This window comes from Sinohyriopsis cumingii, chromosome 14 (genome assembly GCF_028554795.1).
Source record: "Sinohyriopsis cumingii isolate HCF-2022 chromosome 14, ASM2855479v2, whole genome shotgun sequence".
NCBI classification, from domain to species: Eukaryota; Metazoa; Mollusca; class Bivalvia; order Unionida; family Unionidae; genus Sinohyriopsis; species Sinohyriopsis cumingii.
The window spans coordinates 100142117-100149226 of NC_142974.1; the positions used below are offsets into that span (position 1 = coordinate 100142117).

The following is a 7110-nucleotide window of genomic DNA, read 5'->3' on the forward strand; positions in this document are numbered from 1 at the left end:
TAGAGGTAATGCTCTGGATTGCATTTACAAGAGCAAGTTGCATCACAACTTTAATTTCATGTAAGACGCTGAGCGTCTCAACACGAAGTGATTCAGAATGTATCGTTATATACTTCATCAATCTCTTTGAAGATTCATACATCAATGCGCGAACTGTTTTCCGATCCATGCTGTTGTTCGTGAGCAGTCGCTGAAAACCGGTGTGACCTCATTCATCATATTCGCTGCATTTGTTGGTGGAAAATGGATTCGAAAAGACAGAAATGGTATGGATCATCCAGTGTGGGTTTTCCTGAAAACTAAAACAGCAACAAAGAAATTATTCCACAAGCGAAAAGGAATGTTTGACTTTGATATCTGCTGTGCAACATTTTGTATTGTACCTTGTCTTATTTCAGCTCATTCTACGATTAATGTATTCATTCAACACCAAGGCTTTCTTTCATTAACAAAAATGAACATCAAAAGTCAGATATTGTTGAGATGGGGTTTGATGTTGCAGGAACACAACATTGACATAAGGCATATTAAGGGCAAAATAATTTGAGTGGAGATGGACTTTCCTGTTTATAGAAAGAACTATATTACTCCGTGCATGTTTTTTATTATGTGTAAGTTTAATTATTATAGTATCCTATATATATATATATATATATATGTGTGTGTGTGTGTGTGTGTGTGTGTGTGTCGATGTAAGCTTTATTCAATACATGTTTCTTTTCCTTTAAGAAGAGAGGTGTCATGTATATTTAAATTGTATTGTGTTCTTGATCTTTGTCCGAACTTGAGGGGAGGAGTGCCTACATGCATAAAACCTTGATTTTAAATACATTTGCATGGATATGAGTTGAGTGCCTGCTATTTTCCCTTATAAAGTCTTTGGTCTACTTGATTGTTGCCATGCTGAATATGTGAATTAGTGATTATCGGTTGGGTAGTGTCTAGAAGCGAACGTGTTGACGACTTAAATGCGGAAATGACCCAATTTATGTGCATTTTGTTGTGACATATGTCAGGTGATAGTCTGTTTATAAGGGACTGGGAGGGCAAGTATTTATTCATATCCTTAAGTTCAATTGTGTTTAGACATAATTTAAGAGTGATGATTTCTTCAAAGTATTCATTGGAATTACAAAGTACTCATTGACTGTTTGGACCTAAATACAATTTTGGCATTATTGTCAATTCATTGAAAAATATTCTGGGTTACAACAGTGAGATATCTCACAACTGTTTGTAACATCGGAACATTCAAGATTAGAATTCATTGGATAACTTTATAATTTCCTACTTTGAATAGAATGTTTAGGATTAACTGTGATATTTTGAATTCACAATACTGTAGGGCCCCGAGTGGCCGAGTGGTCTAAAGCGCTCACCGTTCCGGATCACTGCCATCTCACCTCTGTCAGAGTGGGTTCGAGTTCGTGGGAATGTGGGAAAGCCTGCCAGTAGCTTCTCGTGGGTCTGTGGTTCTTCCCTTGGTTTTCCAGGGTTCTTCCTCCACCAGTTATACTGGCCGCCATGCATAACCTATATTGTGCTGAAAAATGGCGTTAAACCCTAGAACAACAACAATACTGTAAGCTCGTTTTAGATTTTCACTTTATATTCTTGGGATATACATTATTGGTCGAATTGTACAAAACGAGTTGGCCTTCGCTTGTATATATATATATATATATATATATATATATATATATATATATATATATATATATATACGCGCATATCTATCTATCTATCTATCTATCTATCTATCTATCTATCTATCTATCGTTGCTGGATAAGATGTTTCCTCTTTTCGAAAATGTGAGTTGCATTTCCTATCCTAATTATAATGTATTACACAAGTTTTGTTAATAACTCACCTTTGTGACAACCTTTTGTTCAGTTGTTAAGGAAAGTATTAAACAATTGACAAGTGGCAGACATAAATAATGAAAATTGACGATGAAATGTATGAAAAGCGAATCGATGATTTATTTAAAGATATCATTAAACGTTTTGGAAGAACTGGTGGAAAGTTTGAGCATAAACAAGAGAAAGTCATTCCATATCTGACACAGCGGTTAATACTAGGTCGGGGGAGAATTATTATTCAGTACATGATTAAATGCATTGTTGATGACAAAGGTTTAAAAGTTGCTAATACAGTGGATACAGTAGAATGTATGGTCAGTCACTGCTCCTTGGTAAGAAGTGTTGTTATCATTCAGCTGCTTCGCAACGCATTCCTAAATAATCCACTCTCCTATATTTTCCATTTACTTTAAGTCAAGGATATTTTGACAAGATTGAAACAAGTTTACGAACCCTAGCTAATTCATTTTTAGTTAATGACAAACGTCGCCGTATCAATACCCAAAATTATTGTTATTCTCGTTAAGTCGGTAGGATTACCAATTATGTTTTACATTTGATGAGTCCGTAGCAATATCCAGAATTATTGTTCTGCACGATGAGTCGGTTGTTTAAGCATCGGTAGCCATACCCAGTATTATCTCTAGTCTTGATAAGTCGACTATTTAAGGCTGCTGGCTATATTATTTCTTTCTAGCTGATCACATCAGTTAGCTTGCTTCTGCATTTGTGGGTTTACTATTTGTATTGTGGATCAAGGGTGCAAACAAAGCAACAAGTAGGAATATAGGTTCGTAACCGGATATATATATATATATATATATATATATATATATATATATATATATATATATCAGCGTTTCCCTTTACGCACATTTGTGCGTCAAGGACGCACGCTGGAGAAAATTGACGCACACATTTTGTTACCGTGCGATTTTTTGACGCAAAGGATTTTCATAACATGATCATGATTTATTTAATACCCAATGCATTGGATGATGAACGGCATCGTATATACTTCGCGTATAGGCATTGGTTCCCCGCTTTGTTTGCGCCCTGCCCTGCGCTCCTCTATTCGTATAGCAAAGTACAACGCAGGGAACATATAAAATAATGAACCAGACTAGCATAGGCAATGTTATGACGGAATAGCTTCCCCTAATCTCGCGAGCTTCTCGCGATTTCCATCGAGCTCAGCAAGCTGTTCTAGATATTTAACATCAAGTCACGTTGCACTAGAAAGTGATCGCCAGATTAAAACGTCATGCACTAAAAAGCATTGGCAAAGAAAGTGAAAGAAGCATAACAAAAAAGATTAACTGTGGATCTAACTTGAATGAAAAATGGAGAAAATTATTCCCTTGACTAGAACATTCATTTTGATTACAAGTGTGACATCTGATCGCGTGATTACAAAGACTGCAAAAGTGAATAATTCTTTCGTGACAGGATTTTAGAATTTTTGAAAATAGGCCCTAAATCGTCATAAGATATCTGGAGAACACATTATAACGTAAGACATTATTTCACAACATAGAAATCAGTAAACTTGCAGAGACAAATGCGTTATTTGGATTACAAAGTCAGCGGGTCATTGCAGATTTTGTTGGCTTTTAACTTTTACTGCAATAAAAGAAAGATCTTAAAGTCCAACTGCAACTTATTAGAAAGAAGATTAATCAGTATCCTCCTTCATGTTTGGATAAATGTGTTCTAGGACGAAGTACAATGAAACCTGTGATAATACACATTTGATGAAAGGCAATAAATTAACTCCCATTTGGTTAAATATATTTATTTGGCTTTTTGTATTGGCTTATATGTAATGTGTTGGGCTATAATATTGTTGAGGAGACTGTTAAAAGTACGACCTTAAAAGAAAAATGAACTAATACAATTATTCTTTGCATGGACAATGCATTTGTTTGTTACTTGTGCATGTTGGTGTATTTGTATGTTTAGAGAAAGAGAGAGATTATGTTGTACAAGTTGCAATATTCTATTTCAAGCTGAAAAAGTACATGTCGCATGAAAATTTGTCAGTACATTTTTGACCCCCACATTTTTTATTTGACCCCAAGTTTTGACACCTAGGTTTTTTTGTACCCTCACTTTTACACCCCTGGGGGATACACTGATATATATATATATATATATATATATATATATATATATATATATGAACAATTACAGGTCTAGAATCATAAACACTTCAGTTCAATTACAAGAGTGCAAATATCAACCCTGATTCGAAACGGATAACACAAAGTTACATGTACTTCTGGAGAAATCTGATAATCCTATGCTTCCAATCAACATATCTACATCAACAGTCTGAAACGAACAACTATATAAGACACATTTGTGTGTACATTCGAGTCCTATTTGGATATCCATCGTCTGGTTTTCATCTCTGTAAACGACAAAGATTCATACATCCCTGCAGTTGAATACCAATTTAAACCTTTGCCGTATTGCTGAGACCCATAAATACCATTGAGATTGGACTCATGACATGAACGATACCACCAAGCTCCTAGATAAATTGAAGCACAGTAACCAGAATCAACGTCGTTGTCTCTGTCTATTGTGGAATATCCATTCCCAGAGTGTGCAGATAAACTATCACCCCCTGATCCTGAAAAACCCTCCACAAAAAGTCGGTAGCCATCTTTCGGGCTGTCGACTGACAAAACATTATACTTTGCATAGAATCTATGTCCATTTGTTCGCCTCATATCCACGCGAAGTTCATACCATCCCAGTGTGGTAAGCATATGGAGTTGCTGGTTCCCCAACCAGAATTCTCCTTCCATGTTGCCAAACCCTACTTAATACTCTTTCCAACAGCGAGCAAAGTTCACCGTTCCGTCAACTCGTCTTTGAAATACGGTCCAACCGCCATCATCAGTATCGATGTCACATCGTACTCAGAAACCCACCGTCCCTGTTGGGTAAATTTTGTAAATGCCTGTCGTATTATGCCCCATTAGCTGTATGTCTAAGTAGTCTCTGGGTAAAGTTTTATTCAAAATATTATCTAGATACCTTATGATCTTTCGTTCATGATTCTCCAATAAAACACTCGATACATTTTCAAATATGTCCTTTACTTGGTCATAAAAAGGCTGCGTTGTTATAGTCACCATGGGGTTGGTGCCGGACTTGTTTGATGCTTGCTCTCTGACGTAGAAGACAGGATTGCAATTCCACGTTGTTCCGGAATTATTGGAAAGTCCAAGTATGGTAGGCAAATGGAATAGAGCAATGATGTATAACATGTTATATGCTGAAGATTCAAAGTCTAAAAAGAGATTATATTTTCCTAATGATAGAGAACCCACTAGCCCTCGATTGGAAATATTCGATACTTCTTGAGAATTTATACCCTAGCAAGAAAGTTGTCGACTGACATGGTAATACAAGTTCTTTGCTGTACGTACAGGTTATGCTATATTTATATCAAGCAAAGTGTATTATTTTGCCTGAGATTTATTCATTTCTGGAGGGCCGTAAAGTAAACAATGTCGAAGTAGACCATATTTGTCGAGCACGTTGTTTAATGATTTAAAATATTTTCGTATGTGCTCTTGCCTCATTGACAGATGTTGGTTATACTACCCTCTGTATCCACTCAGAAGTAATTGATATATTACATATTTACATCCTGCGGGAAAGGAAACGTCCTGAAAATAAATTATTAAAACAAGGTTAATTTAAAATGACATATGTTTCGGGACATTTTCTTTAGTATAGTATAGTATAGTATAGTATAGTATAGTATAGTATGTATGTATGTATGTACGTACGTACGTACGTGTGTGTGTGTGTGTGCATGCGTGCGTGCGTGCGTGCGTGCATGTATGCATGTATGTATGTATGCATATATTTATGTATGTATGTACGTATGCGTGCAGGTAGGTAGGTAGGTAGGTAGGTAAGTTTGTATGTATGTAGGTCGGTCGCTAGTTGGGTAGGCAGCTATTATTAAGAATCTATCGACTTAGCATGATTAAGAAAACAGAGCAAAAACGAACAAGCTTTGTACAACTGGAAATACTTACAACATGGTCAATGAAATCCTACAATACTAATTAGTTCTATCAAGTTCAACAGTATCGAAGAATCCGAACGGTATCCCCAATGATAGTCAGTTATGTCCCGATGTATCAACAGCACAGAATAATCACTATGATATAATCGCAAAATGTATTTTAACGAATTCACAGTATTCCCTTGACAGGCATAATGCTTCGAAATATGTTTATGTAAATGTTAGATCACTGAAGATCCAAGGAATCATTGTACTTGAAATGGTTAATTTCCATGCAATAAGTATCATATATAGTATATTAAGACGTAGTTAATAAAACATAAAGACAGTTCAGTGCCTCATTTACATTGGACATCGAATAGAATAAGAAAGCAAAGTGGGTTACAATAGCTGACAAAAAATTAACTCATCTTTTTTTAAATTGTTATGTTTTTATTTTATATTAAATATATATTTTCATTCACATTAAATGGTGTTGACATTAATTGCAGTATATTTCAACCTTGAAGCTTGATGATTGGTCTAAACACTATTAGAAATACTCATCGTACAGAATAAACTTTCGATCAATGTTGAATATTAGTATGTATTGTGTTATTAAATACGTTACCCTTGCAAACTATGATCTTGAATGATAATGAACATTATAAAGGCATGCACAATATCTCCTCTCACAAAAAATAAAGATTTCTGCGATGAAACCTTCTTAAGCATATTGGTCGAAAATGCATATAATTCACGATGCATATAAATATTTGTCTTATATATATATATATATATATATATATATATATATATATATATACATATATATAGACCACGGGCTGCAAACCCGGCCGAGTCATACCAAAGAAGACTTGCAAAACTAATACTAACAGCTGCCTCGCTTGACGCTCAGCATGGAGAGATTAGTGTTAGGGCTTGTCGGCCGTTTGTCAGGATAATATGATATACATATAATAAGAATATGAACTTATATTCAAATACAAGTATGTCTACATATACTAAAATATGAATCTTACAGAAAGTATAGGCATTTGAGATTCAGATATAGCTTTGCCCTTAACCATTATTGGTTTCACTTGACCGTGTAGTTTACTTAAAATAATTGTCTAATTTTCATCACCGGGTCGATCATAGAACTTACGATTGGTTTCCAAGTGTGTTTTTTCTACTGGTTCATTGTAGATTAA

The 7110-nt window shown here is 35.1% G+C and overlaps 1 pseudogene; it reads right to left on the reverse strand.

The window, feature by feature from the left end:
• Positions 1-3140: 3140 nt before the first annotated feature.
• Positions 3141-5242, reverse strand: LOC149784483 (microfibril-associated glycoprotein 4 pseudogene; annotated as a pseudogene).
• Between the last annotated feature and the right edge of the window lie 1868 nt (positions 5243-7110).